General features: G+C 42.1%; 1 long non-coding RNA gene and 1 pseudogene across 1 annotated transcript in view; one reads left to right on the forward strand and one right to left on the reverse strand.

Moving 5' to 3' along the window:
- Positions 1-1900: 1900 nt before the first annotated feature.
- On the reverse strand, positions 1901-2830 carry LOC149450938 (uncharacterized; annotated as a pseudogene).
- Positions 2831-4864: 2034 nt separating this feature from the next.
- Positions 4865-21396, forward strand: part of LOC149450939 (uncharacterized) — a 127672-nt gene continuing 111140 nt past the window's right edge. The window contains exon 1 of the long non-coding RNA XR_016315186.1: positions 4865-4930. This is a non-coding gene — a long non-coding RNA (uncharacterized LOC149450939). The remainder of the gene's footprint in view (positions 4931-21396) is intronic.

Below are 21396 nucleotides of genomic sequence, written 5' to 3' on the forward strand. Positions count from 1 at the left end.
GCTGCTGAGGCAGGCCCCATGATATGGGTCGTGTCTTCGGACCCTGGGCGGTCCCTCTCAAGAGTTCGTGTAGTGGTCCAGCGATCTTCGCAAAGCCTTTGGTAAATCTTCGATAATACCCAGCCAATCCTAGAAATGCTTTCACTTCTCAAAGCGTCTTGGGTTGTGGCCACTTGCTCACTGCCTCTATCTTACTGTCCGCAGGACGAACTCCCTCAGCTGATACGACGTGTCCCAGATACTCTAGGCTTGTTTGGAAGAGATGACACTTCCTCGGTTTGACCTTTAGACCATGAGCACGGAGCCTACTTAACACTTGCCGTAATCTTCTCAAATGTTCTTCAAACATAGGGACATGGACTACTACGTCATCCAGGTATATCAGAATCGACTCAAAGTTCAGTTCTCCCAGACAATGTTCCATTAGGCTTTGAAATGTACCCGGAGCATTCGTCAGCCCGAAGGGCATTCTGTTGAATTTATACAGGCCCATGGGTAAGATAAAAGCTGTCTTCTGTCTATCCTTCTCTGCCACAGGTACTTGCCAGTAACCGCTCGCCAAGTCTAGAGTGGAGAAGTACTTGGCCCACTGTAATGTCGTCAATGACTCTTCAATCCTGGGCAGGGGAAAAGCGTCCTTTACTGTGGCAGCATTTAACTTTCGATAATCCACACAGAATCGCAAGGACCCATCCTTCTTCTGCACCAAGACCACTGGGGCGGCCCACGGGCTTTGGCTCTCTTTTACCACTCCACTGTCTAACATCTGTGACAACATCGTTTTCACTTCTTGGTAGAGGGTAGGCGGGATCTGCCGGTATCTTTCTCGAATTGGGGGAGTATCCCCAGTCGGTATTTCATGTTCTATAGCCGTGGTGCACCCGAAGTCCTCTTCACTCTGGGAAAAGGTAAATTGAAATTCCCACAGTACTGCTTCAATCTTTTCCATTTGTTCAGCGGTGAATTGGTTCGCATCAATCTCCATTTGCTCCAAGATCCGCTGGCCATTCCACTCCTGCGTAGGTTCCTCCACCAAGTTCTGGTCCACTGCCAAGGTCCAGACATCATTTTCAACAGCCCGTAGGGCGAATTGGCTACCTGCGAGCGGTTCTTCTTGCAGCATATATAACTCAGCCACTTTTTCTCCAGCATGGAAGGTAACTTCATGGTCGTGTATGTTGACACACCGGACTAACACACGGCCGTCCTTTACTGTCACAATGGTCCTGGCGACTACTGGGCTCCGTCCGGCTTCCGATACACCTAGAGGCTCTATCAGCTCCCCTATCCCATTCAGTTTCCGCCAGACATCCGTATCATCTTCTCCTGTCGCGGAGGTATGATACAGGTTCCTACATATGGGGCATACACTGCTCCCACCGGCTTATCTTCTGGGGTACTTTTGCAGATACCGCACGTCCGGATCAACCTCTGGAATGCCTTCTGGGTAGGCTTGTGGGAAGTCGTTTTCTTCCAATATCCCGGGCCCTCCTTTGTAAACATGAGCTGGTCCAGTTCCCGTAGGATGTTCATACCCAATACAATGGGAGCTCCACACCGAGCCGGTTTCTCTACAAGCACCACTCCCTTCTTGCCGACATCTTGCCCGCATAGCTTAATTCTCACCCATGCCACTCCGAACACTGGTATAGCAGTCTGGTTTACCGCCATCAACTTGATCACGGTGCCCTTGTCAGGCCTCATCAGGTGGCCGAAGTGTCTTTCAAAGAACTCCACAGGCATTGTGGTTACTTCTGATCCTGTGTCTATAAGACATCCCACCATCTGTTCTTCAATCTGCACTTTTAGGTAAGGGCTTTCGGTCACCAGGTCCCTGGTAACTGGCCTCCCGCACGGTGTGCCCCACTACCGCGAGGGGTTCCCGTTTAACGGCGGCTGTTCAGGATTCAGGACCCTTAGTGAGCACTGACAGGAGATATGTCCTTTCTCGGCAAATCCAACACTGCGGTCCCCTCATTTTCCAGTCCCTTGGAGGACCACACAACTGTGCCTCTGTGGATGGTTGCAGGCCAGCCCGGTGCATAGTAGAGTCTCTCACTTCAGCTCCTTGAGTTGAACGATATAGAGGGGGACCCATGGGGGCTGCACTCCTTTGCCAGTACTCAGGCTGAACTGGGGCCATTGATGTAGCCCGTAACTGTGCCAACTGTCTCTGCATTTCTCCCAGGGATGCACTAAGTGCCCTCACTGTCTCTAGCAGATTCCCCCCATCAGAGGGAGTACTTTGACTTCCTGCAGCCTGCATCCTCACAGTGTAAGCTCCATACGCTTCTTCTTTGTCTCAGGCCACAGCCTCAGCTTGTATCTTCTGAAACTGCAATGTAGCATCCACTAGGATACGCTCCCTGAGAGCCTGGCGAAGATGATGACTGTGCAATCCAAGGATGAACTGATCCCGGAGGATTTGATCTCCATTTCCAAGCACGTTAGCACAGCTGGCTTCTCTCTTCTGTATATGTGCCCATATCTCTTGAAGGGCGTTAGCGAACTGGGGAATAGTCTTATCTTCCTGCTGGAATCACGTGAAGAAGCAGGACCTAAGGCTGCCAGTGCTGGTCGTTTCTCCATAAATAGGCTCGAGAATCGAGAATATAGCATCCAGTGTCTTCCTTTCCTCCTCCGAACGTAGCATTACAGTGCGTCTAGCATCCCCTTACAGAGCGTTCAGCGCCACGTCTGTTTGTAAATCCGGCACCAAATTGTACAATCTGAGGGTGCTTTTAAGACGTGCGGCCCAGTCTTCTAACAGCATATTCTGACCATCAGACCGCACTAGCTGGTTCAATATTGCTCCTGCGGGCAAACACATGGTCGGAGCTACTCCCACGGCAGGAGGGGTGACAGAGGCCACGGCCGGGAGCCGCCTCGGAACCGGTTGTGTTCTGCATGGCGATCAATGTACCCTGCTCGCAGCGCCAACTGAAAGAGGGCCGAAGGCTGGGCCCACAGATTCAGAGGGTACAAGATGTCACACAGACACAGACAGCGGTTCTTTTACAATTACGTTTACTGAACAGTTATAGTGAACATGTAGTTGAGCATACGTAAAAAGAATAACAGCGCATAACCATACAGTAAGAATAATACTGTCTAACACTAACCCCGTACTTGCGGACTTTTCCCCAATGTCCAGAAAGCAGCATGGCTGTGCCTGAATGTTCCTGAGCAAGATGTAAGTTGGGGTGCACCCTAAGTATTGCGCAATACTATTTATATACCAAAGGAAAGTGGAGTGTGTCTCTTGTAACTTTCTGGTATATCCAAAATGTCACTGAACACGTGTGGTGCGATGTGCTGTGGCAAAGCCGCACTTACAGTTCCTTGGCAGGCTCTTGGTGCTTTTTCCTGATCCACTGGTCCACTCCAGAACTGGACCATACAGTCACTTGTTTCCCGGTCTCGTCACGGTGAATCTTCTCTAGGTGCCATCGCCAGACTCCACTGTGAGCCGTAAATCCTCTTCCAGGCCCCACACAGATTCTCCAGATGTCCACAGCATACACCAGCCAGACCCAGACTCCCACTTCCTCCTCTGGACAGGAACTCCTCCCCTTCCCAGAGAGTTTGTAATGCAGTAAGTAATTTCCTAATTGCAGCCTCAAACCTGTATTTACAGTTCACTATGACCCTTCTGAGGGTCCTACTCAACCCCTAAATTAGCATTCATTAAACTTTATAAGGCAAATAAGTATTTGTTCTGTCTTAGCAAACGTCACTGCAAACTTGATTCTTGTACTTTGCTGCCATCTACTGACCAAAGAGCATATTGCAGGCACATCATAGTTTAACATTGGACATCATGCGTCACACCCTTACATAAGTAATAGTTTATTTTTGGGTAGGGAGTGCACGCACGTTTGCTAGCCGACCCGGCTGCACTGTCACTGGCTCCAGCACATGCTGATCAGCACAGGCGGGTCCCAGCCATGGATCATTGGCAGGACCCACCGATCGGTGGAGCAGATGACAGGAGAGAGAGATCTGTGTTGATAAACAACACAGATCTCTCTACTGACAGCGGGGATGTTTTATGCCAGGGAATAAAAACTGTCACATCCCTTAGTAAAATTGAGACACAGTAAACTCATGAACACTTGCTAGGCACACAGTTAACCCTTTGATTGCCCCAGTTCTCTGTCTGAGTCAGGCTGAATGCATGGTGTGATGATCTAGTAGTATTGCGAGGAGGACCAGACATTATTTTTAAAACACTTGTATTATTTTAGTAGTTTCAGCTTGTTAGAAGACTTGGAAGGCTCTTCCACAGCTCAGAAATGTTAGCGGCATTCACCAGCTTAGACTTAATATACTCAATGATCACACAATATCAGTTGAATGCTTTACGTGACAAGGGATGTGCCTTTTCCTTCCAGTGACCAATGTGAGGACAAGGAAATGGGACTCGGGACGGCAATTACACATGTTGTAAAATTTGATCTCAACAAAGAAAATCTCACAGACCCAGTTGGGCTACCACAAGCTGACTGCCTGGTGTTATGTTGTATTCTACAAGCCATCAGCAAAGACCTTGAAGATTTTACAAGAAATTTCAGGAGACTCTCAAAGCTTCTAAAACCTGGAGGGCATTTGATGTATTTTGGAGTTCTAAATTGCACATTCTTTATGGTTAGGGGAGAGAAGTTCCATGTTGTAAAGTGTAATGAAAGCGACTTGAGAAGTATGCTCAGTGACGAGGGATTTGTTATCACCCATTTGGAGGTTTCCCAAAGGAAGGCTGAGACTGATCTGGCTGATTTTGATTCGGTTGTGTTCTGTACAGCTTATAAAGAACAGAAGTTTTAAACCCCATTCACACCATTGTGTTAGAAAGTTCACAGCTGTTGAACATAAGGTGTTTTAGTACAATTATAATGTGTAACATTAAAATGTAATGCAAGGCAAACAGCAGGTTGTGTGAGTTTTGAGTGAGTTTTCCATTAATTTTCTTCCTGGTAAATGTACCACTGACTTTTAATAAAAAAATCACTAATTTAAATGCATTTTGTGTTTTCAGTGCTTTTTCAGTGCGTTTCCATGTGCTGCTATTGACCATAAGGTAATACACATTTTTACCAAAAAATTTGTCAAAATCAGAATGCACTTCTCTCTAACGCAGCACATTGGTGTCAAGAGCTTCATAGATTATTACGTCAACTAGTTTTCATCTGCTTTTATTACGCTGTGATCCTGGGTTGTAGGGCATATAAAAAGATTGCATTAATGGGTCCTTAGATAGGAAACAGAACTCAGAAACATATTTCAGAATGTCACCTATGTACTGGCTAAATACCTCAAATGTTGGGACAGTTCTCTGCCCATAGAGATCGCCAACCACAAATCTGCTTCCAAAACCTGAACACCAAACATTTCACACTGACATAAACAAGCTGTGGCCATTGTTAGTTATGCAGACTGTCAACGATAATGTCTTAGCATCTTTGATTGATTTGTAAGCTAATAAAAGACTAGAAATCTAAATATTCTGATTCCAGAACTTTTATTTGTGGTGTTTCTTCACCTTTACTTACCCATTATTTAACAATTCAGTAACCCTGATTCATTTTCATTATGCCCTTCTTCCCTTCTTGGCTTCTCTATTTTCAAAATTGATTTTCTTTTTACTGTTCATATGTAACCATTTTATTTTTGTTCATTTTGCTAAGTCATTTTTGTAGTTTTACCTCACCCAAATACCTAAATAATTAGGTAATTAACAAAATAAAAAAAAAATGTAAGTCCCCCTTATTCTTACTGGAGCCTGATCCAAGCCAGCAATGTGCATGAGAGCAGAAATTCTGGCTGCTGCCTCTCTCCTCCCTGGGCAGAGTGATAGCAGCAGGAGACATTGGCTCCCTCTGCTGTCAATCAAATGCTGTGCCGAGGGAATGGGGGGCGAGTCTGAGCCTCCTACTCTGTGTGAATAGATAGGGTGGCTCGGTAGCTGGCCCACACAGGTGCCCCCATGGAATGCAGCTTTCCATGGAGGCATTTGCCGAATCAGAGGGGCCAGGGGTGTCGGTGGTGGACCCCAGAAGAGGAGGATCGGGGCTCCTTTGTGCAAAACCACTGCACAGAGCAAGCGAGTATAACATGTTTATTATTTAAATTTTTAAAAAATGAACCTTTAATGTCACTTTAAAGGGTACAGAGCTGCAAAGACATGTACCATGGAGGGAAGGAGAGGTGTAAAGAAAGCAGTGATTGGCTCATCTTGACTATGTTGAAATGATGAAATCCTTTAAACTATTTGAAGCTGAAGTCATTTACTGGTTTACAATCAGTTTTTTTCAGATTATGTCAACTAGAAAGGTTTTGGCTTTTCCTGTTATACATTTCCCTACACCCCAGTAATGGGGGCATAGACTGACCCCCTGAAAAACACATTGGCTTTAAAATAAAACAGTTTGGACTTGAAATCTTGTGGCATGGGACATTTATCCACCTTTGATCCTTAGATGGGAACAATTGCTAATGGGAAAAGTACTCTGTTAGCGCAGAAATTATCTGGAGGTGATCAGGTAAGAGCTGATGAGAAGAACTGAGGAAAATGGTAAAATAGTATGAAACGATCTTGTGTAAGGAGTAACAAATTAAAAAAGAGAACATGCAGTGCCCAATGCAGAAGAAGGGGACCCGCACAAAAATACCTGCAACTGCACCACCCGCTCAGAGCAATGTGGAACCCGTGGAAGGGGGGGTCATTAATTGTAATGGAACGCCGCCCGCACTGGAAATCGCAACCGTACTGGGAACCTCGGTTCCCATGCGGACTGCGGTTTCCAAAGAAGTGCAGGGACTTCTTCCCTTTCGTGTCCCGGGGTACAGGAGGCCAATCAAATGTGAACCAGGGATAAAAGGCTTCCCTAAAATGTAACAAAAATGGAGCAGAAACAAGCCACCTAAAATGACACGAATAACTGGTGTCATTATCATATCTCCGACTCACTTGTATAAGTGTGGATCCATAAACCCAAAAAATGCATACTAAACAATATGGTAGTGTGACAAGAGCACCCCTACCTGAAAACAGAAGGTTACTAAATGATCCACGCGGAGTAATATGAATTCAAAAAATTCAGACAATACTTTATTTGATCACATAGATCATAAGGAGGTTAAACATGAGCACGGTGAACATGTCAAACAGATAAAATCATGTTAAAAAGCACTAGGCGTCTTCATTATAGGGTCATTTTAGCAAGTAGAGCACCATATATGGCAATATAGGGTAATGGTGAGGTAATTCTCCTAGATTTCCATGAATTTCCAGCTTATATTAGAGTGAGCCAAGTATACAGCAGATATATTCCCAATATACGTCAGGAACCTCCTGGTATGTGAAAGCTGGAACACAAAAAATACACAATGTATGTATGAGAATATAGGAGCTAAATCGCATCCAGGCCTCACCAAGCCTCCCTCTACAGCAATGAGTGGGCACTTCAGTTACCTTCTCAGTTGTAAGACTGTCATACCCGCTTCTCAAATATAGGGACCTCCTAGGTAGCCACCCCAAGTGAAACAAAGTCCACAGTACCAAATGATTCTGGGGATATATATAAAAATAAATATAAATGTATAGATCACAGGCATCAAGTAAACCCTGAAAACAAAGAACACAATATGGGTATATTACCATCAATGAAGATCAAGAAGACTCCCGTCGACTTGAAATAAGATCAGGTCCTTGATGCTTGTTCAAAGGTGCATAAGGGGGTGGGAAGCCAGGTAGTCACAGTACGTGGATTCCAAACACATATGATATGTATGTAGCAGGCCGTGAAAACCTGAGTCTATATACCCAATAAAGGGTTTCCAAAAATTACTCAATCTGAGAAAATTGAAGCGGTTTCATTAGGATATGGCTATGTCACAGCATACAATGCCTGAATCGGATAGCGTGTATATATATATATATATATGTTATCCTCTGAAGAGGATTTCAAAACATTCCCCGTGTATACAGGGTAAATTAGGCCCATATGAGATGCCTTCTTAACTCCATATATGCTCTATAAATCTAGACAGCTTTAAGCTTAAATAACTTGCCACCGGTGGAAGATATATTCCCCTAGGGGATTGCCGTTTGCGAACCGCTGTAATAGTAGCCTTATGGTAGTTTTTCAGAGGGCCTCGTGCCTTCCTGGCAGGGAGCTGTGACACCGCCGTTCCTTCCCACCTCATGGGCGCCGCACCCTATGAAGACGCCGAGCGTAGTGACGTCAATACGTTGACGCGTTTCGTCCGCCAATCACCGCAGACTTCGTCAGAACTGGGAGGGGACTTCAGTCCTTTGCCTTATATGGTGCACTAATTGCATACCAAAGAGTCTCCACCTCGCCATCTTGTGTTGAAAGAGTATCAGTACATTTGAAATATCCATAGTGAATTAAAACACAAATATTAAATTTTAAATTGACTGCTGGCAATAAAAAGGAGAGACCATATTACTATAAATCAGATCATCTTTAAGGAGCATAATGGAAAGGAATTATTATTATAGTAATTATCATTCAAATAGGGAGACATCAAGGCAGGGTTCAACTTCCTAATTTTAATATTAATCTAATTATTATAGGAGTTTAATATAGAATGGGAATAGGAAGAATCACATAGTTAGATTCACACTTTGTCCAGATAGATCCATATTTCATTCCCATATATAGTTCCCCAGTACAGATCATAACTCAAGATATGTTAAAGGTTCCAAAAAATTCAGTTCAAAAAAACCCCAAAATTGAGTTCTGTGTTTAGTCCATATGGGACAAGTGCACCCAGGGTATAGATCCAGAACTTTTCTTTTTGTAGGAGGACTTTATCAAAGTCCCCCCGACGAGCTGAAATATTCAGCAGGAAAATCCCTTTCACTTTCAAACCTTCTGTTTTACCCCCGTGTACTTCTTTAAAGTGTTGTGCCAGTGGGTTCTCTTTCTCTCCCTTTCTTACATTCCTATTTTCGTTTCTGATATCTCTCAGATGTTCACCGATCCTAGTCCTGAGGTTCCTTTTCGTTTTTCCTATATACATCTTCTTGCATGGACATTCTATCATGTATATTATTCTGCTGCTGGAGCAATTAATAAAGCTCCGTATCTGGAATGCCTTAGATTTATCATTGTTAAAGAACTGATTAGACTTATGTACGAATGGACAGATTTGGCAGTGGCCACATGGGAACATACCACATAGGCCGGTCCTCCTAGTTAACCAATTTCTTTGTGGTGCCCTCTGAAACTCTGATTGTACTAGTATATCATTTAAGTTCCGAGCTCTTTTTGCTACCATTTGGGGGCTCTCCCCTACCACTCTTGCTATCTGTGGATTTTGAGTTAGTAAGTACCAATGAGAGTCCAGGGCCTTCTTGACTTCACCCCATTGTTGTCCAAATTTACCCTGTATACACGGGGAATGTTTTGAAATCCTCTTCAGAGGATAACATATATATATATATATATACACGCTATCCGATTCAGGCATTGTATGCTGTGACATAGCCATATCCTAATGAAACCGCTTCAATTTTCTCAGATTGAGTAATTTTTGGAAACCCTTTATTGGGTATATAGACTCAGGTTTTCACGGCCTGCTACATACATATCATATGTGTTTGGAATCCACGTACTGTGACTACCTGGCTTCCCACCCCCTTATGCACCTTTGAACAAGCATCAAGGACCTGATCTTATTTCAAGTCGACGGGAGTCTTCTTGATCTTCATTGATGGTAATATACCCATATTGTGTTCTTTGTTTTCAGGGTTTACTTGATGCCTGTGATCTATACATTTATATTTATTTTTATATATATCCCCAGAATCATTTGGTACTGTGGACTTTGTTTCACTTGGGGTGGCTACCCAGGAGGTCTCTATATTTGAGAAGCGGGTATGACAGTCTTACAACTGAGAAGGTAACTGAAGTGCCCACTCATTGCTGTAGAGGGAGGCTTGGTGAGGCCTGGATGCGATTTAGCTCCTATATTCTCATACATACATTGTGTATTTTTTTTTTTGTGTTCCAGCTTTCACATTCCAGGAGGTTCCTGACGTATATTGGGAATATATCTGCTGTATACTTGGCTCACTCTAATATAAGCTGGAAATTCATGGAAATCTAGGAGAATTACCTCACCATTACCCTATATTGCCATATATGGTGCTCTACTTGCTAAAATGACCCTATAATGAAGACGCCTAGTGCTTTTTAACATGATTTTATCTGTTTGACATGTTCACCGTGCTCATGTTTAACCTCCTTATGATCTATGTGATCAAATAAAGTATTGTCTGAATTTTTTGAATTCATATTACTCCGCGTGGATCATTTAGTAACCTTCTGTTTTCAGGTAGGGGTGCTCTTGTCACACTACCATATTGTTTAGTTCCCTAAAATGTAACATGTGGGAATGGCCAAAAAAGCACACGCTCTTTGACACACTTCATATGTGTGCAACCCTCAATGAAGCCAAAAGTTTACATGAGCTTCTGCCATGCATAGGGCTCCTTATTGAGATGCACAGGTTGCCCTTCTTGCAAAGCAGAGAACAAAAAGTGCAATGCAGGACTACATCTATGAGAACGGAGCCCCATATAAAAAATTAGGAACCCCAGATTTAGCAAAGGACAGCAAAGCATACAAACCTGATCAGGGATGAGTTGTAGTAAATGCACTCTATCTTCATAGAGATCAGAGGGGACCCCCACGTATGATCATGTGGTACACAGTACATAGGTGGGTGCACACAATCAGAGCTTACACTGGAGTGACCCTCATTATTACACATTACACAGTGGTGACCCTCAATACCCAAAGTTACAGTACGATGGCACTGGGCTCAGGACTCAGACATATACACAGATCAGAGAGGACCACCAGCTCACACTTACCCCAAGGTGGTGGATAGGCATCAGCAAGTGACAACCAGCAGGGGAAGGGAGTGTAGTCTCCTACAACTCAGTGGCTCATACATACAAGGTCTTCTTTCCTCTGGTCCTCATGGAGCTCCAGCCAAAACCAGGCTCAGGATGAGAGGCTGATTCCCTGGGAACTAGTTTTCTCCACCTACTACCATACCCCTCTGGTGACCTTCACCTCTGCCCTCATTGAAGTGGAGAGCAGCCCCAGCATCTCTTTAGATGGGACTCTTCCTTGGGACTGCTAATTGGCTCTGAAGAAGCATTTTACCACCCCCACCATCTAGGCCGCCCTAAGGCAAAGTGCACTTTGTATATCCATTGGCTGAGGACAGCGGAAGGCTGCAGACAGCACCGCCCAATACTGCCTCCTTAGCCAATGAGTATCTAAAGATTCCTCATAGGTCCCTCCCTGCTGACACACTCGGGATCCCCCAAGTCCTTGGGGCATGTATTTGAAGCAACAGGTAGGAGACATGTTACAGCTGTGACAGGACACAGACTGTTCGGCTCTCACAGCGGTCAGTCCCACAGCTACTGTAGCCTAGCTGCTGCTGCATTATTGAATGCTCTGGGGGGGTTGAACCCCCCTGACCCTCCCCTTATCTACGCCGCTGCTTTAGGGCCTACCCTGATAGATGTGAAGGAGACCAATCTATGTCAAACCAAAACAACCCTATCAAAACTGAGGTGGTAACTTTTAAAACCATGTGTCATCCACATATAATGTTGTTTACTTTTTCTACCACAAATATTGGACATCAATTAATTCATTCACTCCAACGATGAACACCTGTCCCAGACACAGTAGCACCATAGTAATTATATAATGTGAGTTAGAACAGTGTTGTTCACAAACTTTCACTGCTGTCATGTTCTTTGGCAAACAGCGTCTGGCTTGACACATTTTATTGTGATTGGACTAACCGCTTTCCCACCACCCTATAGCAAATATACTGCTACAGGGTGGCAGGGGTGTGCAAAATCACGTGTATATATATGTGATTTTGCATTTTCAGGTAGGGTCAAGCGGTACGCATGCACTACCCACCCCATCATTCATGGCTGTGACTTTCAGTCACCGGGTCGGAGCTGGTGATTACCCACCGGCACGTAGTGATTACCGAGCATCTCCAACGGGGAGGAGGACTATTTTGTTGCACACTGACACGGCCCCCTAGTAAAACACTCCCTGCACACAGTTAACCCTTTGATCGCCCCTCATGTTAATCCCTTCCTGCCCAGTACCATAAGTACATTGTCAGTGCTTCTTTTTAGCACTGATCACTATATTGGTGTCACTGGGGATGTCATGACACCAAGTGTGTATTTTTCTTAGCAAAGACATGTAGCAGAATACATTGGTCTAAATTTATGACAAAATTTTTTAAATTTTTGTACTGGACATGTTTAATAGAAAAAAGTCAAAAATATTGTTTGTTTCTCAAAATTGTTGGTCCTTTTTTTTATAGCGCAAAAATAAAAACACACAAGCGATCAAATACCGCTGAAAGAAAGCTCAGTTTGTGGAAAAAAAACTATCTAAATCCATTTGAGTGCAGTGTTGCTTGATTTTGCAATCGTCAGTTAAAGTAATGCAGCGCCGTAACGCAAGAAATGGCCTGGTCAGGAAGGGGGGTAAATCCTCAGGAGGGCAAGTGGTTAAGGTGACAGAGTTACCCGTGTTTCTATGAGTACCAGGGTATGTTCCCAACATTCATTACAACTGTAGGTGCTGTTTGGATGATGGTGAAATGTCTTAAACGTTACAGAATAGATACAATTGAAAGTGACCAACTACCACTAGCTTTACCAGAGTGGACATGAATTGAATGATGGTTTAGGTAGCACCTTGCACTGATTGTTTGTTATTGAAAGAGATAGTACAGAGGTTGTACTTTCGGACTGTAATGTATGTGACCATCTTCATAGAATTTCTAAACCTTTCTATATCCAAATGTAGCGCTACCCCCATAGTAATTGCTGGTTAGGATGAGAAGTTCTTTGCCTCAACCTCCTTAAGAACTTCGTCCCCTCTGACACACTAGGTTGAGTGTATGAAGCAATATCATAGAAAATCTGTGGAAGTAATATTTAGTACCTAGTAGTAATACTATATCAAAGAAAACAGGCACCGAATAGTTAGTAAAAGCAAACTAATTATATTGTCACCTGATATGGTTGGTAACAAAGCATAGAAATGGAATAACAATGATAATAAATAACACAGTTTAGCAAACATGGCGATTAGTAATAAAGATTAGGTATAAGATGACACTTGCGGGAGATCTACTAAGACTGGAGAGTGCAAAATGTGGTGCAGCTCTGCATAGGAACCATTTAGTTTCCAGATTTTATTTTCAAAACTTAACTGAACAAGCAAAAGTTAGAAGCTGATTGGCTACCATGTGTTGCACATACGGTAAATAATTCCACTGTGCGAAGGATGGGTCGGGTGAAACCAGAAGTGCTTTATTAGGAATGGCTGTAATAAACACAGAAAACTCTTAATTACATGTGACTGGATATGTTCACTGTAATCACTGTCCACTATACATTACTAAACATTTTCCTATACATTAATAAGTATTTTTATATGCATTAATAAACATCTTTCATTGCAATATTGAATATCTAGACCTCTGCAGATATGCTAGTAAACTATTCTGCATAACAATAGCATATTATAATAGAGAAATCACATTCCCTGTATTTTAGCGCCAAATCGCATAGCTACAATATATATTCACATTCATGCTGCAAGTAGTCTGATTGCATACTAGTAGCAGCGACATTTACTAACCAACAGGGTGCATGTTAAGTCATTTTGTCCTATTTATCATGTTAAACAGCCTCCTGCTTACCTGTAATAAACACAGAAAACTCTTAATTACATGTGACTGGATATGTTCACTGTAATCACTGTCCTGCCGGAAAAAAAGTGTTAGATTTTTAGTTCCCCCTTCTATGTCTTCCTATTATCACAGGAAGTAGTTCTGCCCTCTTGTGATGATACAATAAAAATGCAATCACTAGTATCTTCTATTGACAAAGATAGATTACTGTTATATTAGGTATTAGGCTTTGGATTTTAATTTTATGGGGCTGCCTATTTTCTACACCTCTTACACTCTCCCCCACAAAATTGTTATGTCGTCCATGACATACGTAGAATTTTATTAAGAAAAAATTATTTTACTTGTCTAGTAGTAACCATAGGAAGCCAATGGTAAGTAGTAACCAAGTTACTTGAGGAAACATCCTCCCGGTGACATCTACTCCCTATTACGTCACAGCTTCCCACCAGGCCCACAGCGCTATAGTACCTGGCAAGATATAGTTGCATGTAACCAACTATTTAGTAAAACCCCTTTCTATACATATTTGTATAGGTTACTAAGTTTAGACAAAGGTGATGAGAAACTAAGGAACATCTTATTACTTTTATACCTTTTTATATCATAATAGCAGAATACCCATTGTACATCAACAACGCAGCATAACGTTGCCATCTATTGCTCTGTACTTTTATCAGCCGACTGTCTCTTTGTAACATCTAGTTCCTTCACCTAAAACTGTTTCTGCTTGACCTACAATATCTGCAGTACAAATGCAATTACATTTTTCCTTACTTTAACCAACAGAAAAGTAACAATTATTCTGGTTTTGGTAATTAACTTTGGTATAGTGTCCCAAATAGTAAACAGTGGATCAATAAACATAATCACTTCTACCAACTTCTATAGTCTTCAGCAAAACATTCTGAACTGAAATACCAGCTAGAGTCAACAGGTAATGTAGGAATACTGTCTATGACCTGTATAGATGAAACTCTGGTAACACTACTGGGTTGACCTAAAGGCCCTGATTTACTATTGTGCCTGGGCGCATTTCCGTGGGCGAACGTCTACTTTTTACGAGCGACCGTCTACTTTTACCCCGCAACGAGATTTACTATTGAGCAGCATCCATAAGTAGACACCCAATCGAATTTACTAATGAGACACACGCCCGGAATCAGACTCACAAAGCAGACTTGCTAAGAGGCATGTCTAACACCATGAAAAATCACTGCAGAGACATGTTCACTTTGAAATTTGCTTTGCCAAATATCAGGACTTCACTTTAACCATTAGCCGCCCGGCCAATGGCCATTTGGCTGCTTCAAATGTGTCTCTTCACTCCGGGTGCATGCCATTTGGTGTGCTCCCGCACATGCGCAGTTTGCGCTAATGCAGAGCGGCGCAGCAGTGCGATCTGTCACCGGCCGTGCACCTCGGACACGGCCGATGACAGATCCGAGTATCGGCTCCCGTTGCTGGTACCATGTGACCTGCTGTGACCAATCACAGCAGGTCACATGACAGTTGTATACAATGGATGGCTTCATTCATGATGCCATCCATTGTATACTAGTGCCTAGCTGTGAATGGTCACAGCTAATCACATGCACATGTCTTGTGATTAGCTGTGACCAAATCACAGCTAAGCACAAAAAAAAAAAAAAAAAAAGCTGAATGAATCGATTTCATTGCTTGCTTATAGCAAAGTAATTCTTTGCTATAAGCAAATTGTGTAAAAAAAAAAAATACTGATCACTTCCCCAAAGTAGTACAATGTTACTATGGTAACATTGTACTACTTTGATCATAGTAAAATATGAAAAAAAATCTTTAAAAAAATGTAATAAAAAATTAAATATAATAAAAAAATAAAAAAAATAAAAAAAATATATATATTTTTTTTTTTTCATACTGTCATCAGTCAGTGTCCCTGTTAACTGCCATGCCAGTTATATGATGACGCTGTACTGCACTGGTGACAGTATGTAAAAAAAAAAATAGTGAAAATAATTTTTTTAATTTTTTAACTTTCCGAAAAATTATGACAAAAAAATACAACTTCAAAAAACTCGCCATGCCTCTTATGAAGTACGTCGGACTGTCTACTCTGCAAAAAGGGGTCATTTGGGGGATATCTGTACTGTTCTGACATTCTAGGACCTCAAGAAATTAGATTGGCTGTCAGTACTTCAGGATTGATCAATATTCAGATCTATACCATAGTTTGTGAACTCTATAACTTTCCTACAAACTAAAAAATACATCCTAATTTGGGTTATTTTCACCAAAGACATGTAGCAGAATACATCTCGGCCTAAATTTATGAAGAACAATTATTTATTTGTAAACGTTTATAACAGAAACAAAGAAAAATGTGGGTTTTTTTCAAAATTTTTGGTCTTTTTTTGTTAATTTAGCAAAAAATAAAAACCCCAGCGGTGATTAAATACCACCAAAAGGAAGCTCTAGTTGTGTGAAGAAAATGATAAAATTTTAGTTTGGGTACAGTGTTGTATGACCGCGCAATTGTCATTCAAAGTGTGAGAGTGCTGAAACCTGAAAAATGGCCTGTGCAGGAAGGTGTAAAATTGCACGGTATTAAAACGGTTAAACAATATCTGCCATTTCAAAAAAATTTAGAATGTGTTAAAAATAGTTTTTTTAAAGCAAATCAACACAGTAAAAAACTAGACGCCCATGCAGTGTCTTTGGCTGATATAAATGCGCATGTGTAGAGCACATTTTAGACATCCTCTGTGGGCGCTTGCTTTTTAGCCACTGCTCAATAGTAAATCTCAATGTGGATTCCTCTGACAGCCGACACTCGGTCGCGTCTATTGTGTTTAACAAACAGCACTCGGCATATCTTCATGTAATCTAATTTGATTTCCTTAGTTCTAGTGATTCTATTTTTGTTTCTTATCCTTTATAATTATTTCTGTAATGATTTTACTTATTTCGAAGGTCTAGATAATATTTATTTTGACAGCTGAATGTAAAAATAAAGGTCCCCAATAAAAAAAAAAAAAAAGGAGCAGCGTGGGTCCCCCCTCTCATCCATACCAAGCCCTTCAGGTCTGGTATGGATATTAAGGGGGAACTCCACGCTGAAATTTAAAAAAAAAAACAGCATGGGTCCCCCTCAATATCGATACCAGACCCTTATCCGAGCATGCAGCCCGGCAGGTCAGGAAAGGGGGGGGGATGAGTGAGCGCCCCCCCCCTCCTGAACCATACCAGGCCACATGCCCTCAACATGGGGGGGTGCTTTGGGGCAGGGGGGGCTCCCCCCCAAAGCACCTTGTCCCCATGTTGATGGGGACAAGGGCCTCTTCCCCACAGCCCTGGCCGGTGGTTGTGGGGGTCTGCGGGCGGGGGGCTTATCAGAATCTGGAAGCCCCCTTTAACAAGGGGGCCCCCAGATTCCGGCCCCCCCCTACGTGAATGAGTCTGCAGTACATGGTCCCATGACTCATTCACAAAAAAACAAAGTGTGGTGTAAAAAAAACACAGTACAGGGTCTTTGACAAGTCCTTTATAAAAACAATGTCCCCCGAAGTAGATCCAACGTCAATCACGACGGCGGCGACCCGAAAAAAGAAAAAAAAAGTTTTTGAGCTTAAAAAAGAAAACCCCGCTAGTGTGCATGGAGCCTCATAGTGATTTTTATGTATCTTGGCACTGCACTTTTTGCTCCATTGATGCTGCTAAAGAAGAATGTGGCTTTTAGGTGTTTTTTGCAGAACTGAGGTATAAGCCCTTCAAGTCTTTCATTAAAAAAATCTCTAATCTATGTATAACTTCCTGTTAGAATGCAATGTTCATGTTTTTTTCTGCAACAACTACATCCATGTCCGTGTTAGGTAGGTATATTCTTTATCCAGCAGATGGCGGTGTTTAGACGTTTGTAGCTGCATCTATGGTTAAACTCTATGGGGTTGATTTTACTAAAACTGGAGAGCGCAAAATCTGGTGCAGTGCTGCCGAGAAACCAATCCGCTTCCAGGTTTTATCGTCAAAGCGTAATTGAAAAAGCCTAAGTTGGACTCTGGTGCAGCTGTGCATGACAGCCAATCGGCTTCACCAATTTTAGTAAATATGCCCCTATGTATTTTCTCTGTGTAAGCCATTGAAATGTTATTACATTAGGCCCCTTTCACACGAGCTTTCTGTTTTTTTCATCAGTTCAGTCACATTTTTTTCAAGCAAAAACGGATCAGTTTACGTCCGATTTTTTACAGGAAAAATAATAGGGTTTTCTTCCATTCAAAAAAACGGATGTTAACAGATACGGACATGAATGGATGTAAACAGATGATCATCCTTTTACATCCGCTAGTCGATAGAAATACATGGGTGTCCATTTTTTATCTGTAAACGGACAGATGAAAAACGGACATATGGAACGCCCGTGTGAAAGAGGCCTAATATTCAATGGTGCCCTTCTAATCATCTCAGCACAGTGCAATTTTGGAAAAGATTCCTGGTGGACTTCAATGTGTTTTCAGCCCCATAGACATTTATGTAATCTCACAGAAGTTGCATCCGCATTGATAAGAAACATTTCTATGCAACTTTGATGTATTCAGCGTTATTTTTTTTTATTTAACCCTCACCTCTTCTCCCTGGTCATCCATCATTCATGGATTTTGATACAGCTGCTATTTTGGGGCCTTAATACAAACTATTGATGGACACTTTAATTAAACAATCTTTCCTTTGAATAATTGACCCTTCTTTTGAGCAACCCTTTGATCAATCTATCAAACCTTTCTTTGATTTATCAACCCTTCCTTTGATCGATCTATTGACCCTTCCTTCAATCAATTCATTGACCCTACCTTTTATCAATTGACCCTTCCTTTGGTTGGTCAACCCTTTGTTCGATCAACTGTTTCTTCCTTTGATTTATTGACCCTTCAGTTGATCGATCTTTCCTTTGATAGATCCTTTAATCGATCAAAGAAAGGATCAATCGATAGAATGAAGGATCGATCAATCTGAAGGAAGGATTAAATGAAGGATTGATCAAAGGAAGGATCAATTGATCGATTGATTGAAGGATCGATTGATCGAAGGAAGGATCGATTGATTGATTGATTGATTGAAGGATTGATTTATTGATTGATGAAAGGATCAATTGATTTTTCGAAGGAAGGATCAACATAGCTTCAGTGTGAACCTCGGTTATAAAAAACATGGATCCATAAAAGGCGCATAGGAATGTTTCTTATCTATGCTAATGTGACTTCTATGAGATAAGATAGAAGTTGGAATATAATGTGATTTTCTTTGTCATGCAATTCTGTGATCCCATGCTTGAGGATTTCTAAAGTCCTAAAGTCCCATCAATAGTAGCACTGGAAATCAAAAAAAAAAAAAAAATTGCATTAGAATAGTGGAAATTGATATGGGGAAAATGCATCAAAAAGTATCAAACGCATAGCGTTAAATTTAACACAATGCTGGAAATATGCGTTTTTGATGATAGGCTTAGAAAGTAGCCTAAATGGTAGGAGACAGCTGGGAAAATTTTTTATTTTAGATGATTAACGGCTGAGAAACGTCAGCCTGGGTTCACACTGATGCGGTCCGGAACTCGCACTGTTTTCTATGCCATTTCCGCACCACACCAGAATCGCACCCCATTCATGCGAACCGCTGCGGGTGTGTATGTTAACAACACCCTGAAATCGGTCCGCAAAACGCAGTGCGATGTGCAGAATCGGATTGCATAGGTGTGAATATCCATGCGATCCGATTCTAGTGTGGACCAAAAAAAAGGTCCTGCACGTTTTTGGTGCGGGTGCGGTGCGAATAGAGCCATTCAAAGTGTACGAATCCGATTGCACCGCACACAAAGCGTGAACCCGGGCTCAGAGCTATGCACATTGTATGTGAACACCTGCAGGCAGATTTGGAGATCTGACCTGGATAAATCCCTAGGGCTACTTTCACACTGATCCACTGCAAAAGCACAGAAAAACGCATAGGCGTTTTTACCGCACTTTCTGGGCGTATTTTTCAAAGGACACATGACTTAAAAAACTGCACCAAAACCGCTTCTCAGAAGCATTTTTTGAGACGTTTTTAAAGCGCTTTTCAGGTGTTTTCCATTGTTTTCAATGGGAAGCGGTGTTTTGGGGGCTTTTTTTTTTTTTAAACTCCCCAAACATGCCCCAGAGATGCTGCAAGCAGTTTTTACACTGCAATGCCTGAACATACTTAGATATACATTCACAGGTAAGCAGTTTTCTTAAGCTTTTCAGGTACTTTTTTTTACTCAAAAATGCTCCAAAAACTCCTCAGTGTGAAAGTAGCCTAAGGAGAGAGGACAGAGGATTCGTTGTGGGGTGTGGAGTAGGGCTGATGTGGCCTCCAGTAATTTATCCCAGGTGAGAGCACACCCAAAAGACACAATTGGTGGAAGAGGCTCCTATGCAGTAGGAGGAGGATTGCACTAGAGATAAGATGAAGACACTAGTCATACATGACTTTTAGACCATGGTGTTTGCACTTTATATGAACCGTATTAATTATGTACTATTATCACACAAGGGTGTTTTGGTAATATTTATGTGTGGTCACTAGTAATTATAGAATATTTGTCTATTAACAAATTATCAATTTTTGTGATTTATTAGTTTTGTATGAATTTGTTTATATAGTGGTAGGGATTGTGTATTTTGGAGCACATTATTTTTCCTGGCTTACCTCATGTCAGCACACAATGGGTGAACTCTTCCCCTGGAACCCACAGGACCACCTCTTATTACCAATAATAGTCAGCAGCTCACCAACTGAACTGTTCTTTTGTAGTCATGCTCCAGGTGATAAGTACTTTGGTTGCTTCAAGTATATCTTCACCCTCTCCTGGTGTTTTAAGACCCAGATACTTGCAAGTAAACCTTCTGGGTATTGGGGTGCAAGCAACATTGCTTAGGTTGGCCATACGCTATACAATTTTCCTTTAGATTTACCTTCCACTATGTAGTACAAGGGTCTGCCTGATTACATACAATTGAAAGTGTTTAGGTTTGACCTCATATTATATGGTTTTTGGTAAATCTAAAGCAACAATCTCAGAAAGATGGTATAATGTATGGCCAGCCTTAAACAGCAGCAGTATTGTACAGGTGTGGTATTAGTAAGCTCTGCAATGTCACCATTGGTCTCCCTTTTGAGTCTTTCCTGTCTTGTTTAGACTGTGTGTGTAGGGTTGTCACCTCATCCCTTTAACATTGAACACATATTGATTACACAGGTTATGTGGCTGATTAAGGTGGAAATTAAACTCACTCGGTGCCTTATCTGCAATAAATATGCCTCAGAACCCGTGTAATTAATGTGTTCGGTTGTAAAGGAATGAGGGGGCAAACCTAAGCGTGTGCCGCACTGCTCTCCTGGCTTTATTTTCAGGCTAATGGCGGTTGTGGATGATGGGGACAAGGAGATGGGGAGATATGGGATAGTGACCTCCAGCCACCAAGGAATGGCGTAAACAGTCTTAGAAGTCAACAGAGGATTTGGCTTCTCTCTCTCTCTCTCTCTCTGTCCTGCCAGTTTTTTCTGGTGAGGTAGACTTGTTGCTTCCCTGTTGTGCTGTGTGCTCCTGGAGAT

This window comes from Staurois parvus, unplaced genomic scaffold, assembly GCF_062004578.1.
Source record: "Staurois parvus isolate SC_StPar_1 unplaced genomic scaffold, SC_StPar_1.0 ptg000558l, whole genome shotgun sequence".
Lineage (NCBI taxonomy): Eukaryota > Metazoa > Chordata > Amphibia > Anura > Ranidae > Staurois > Staurois parvus.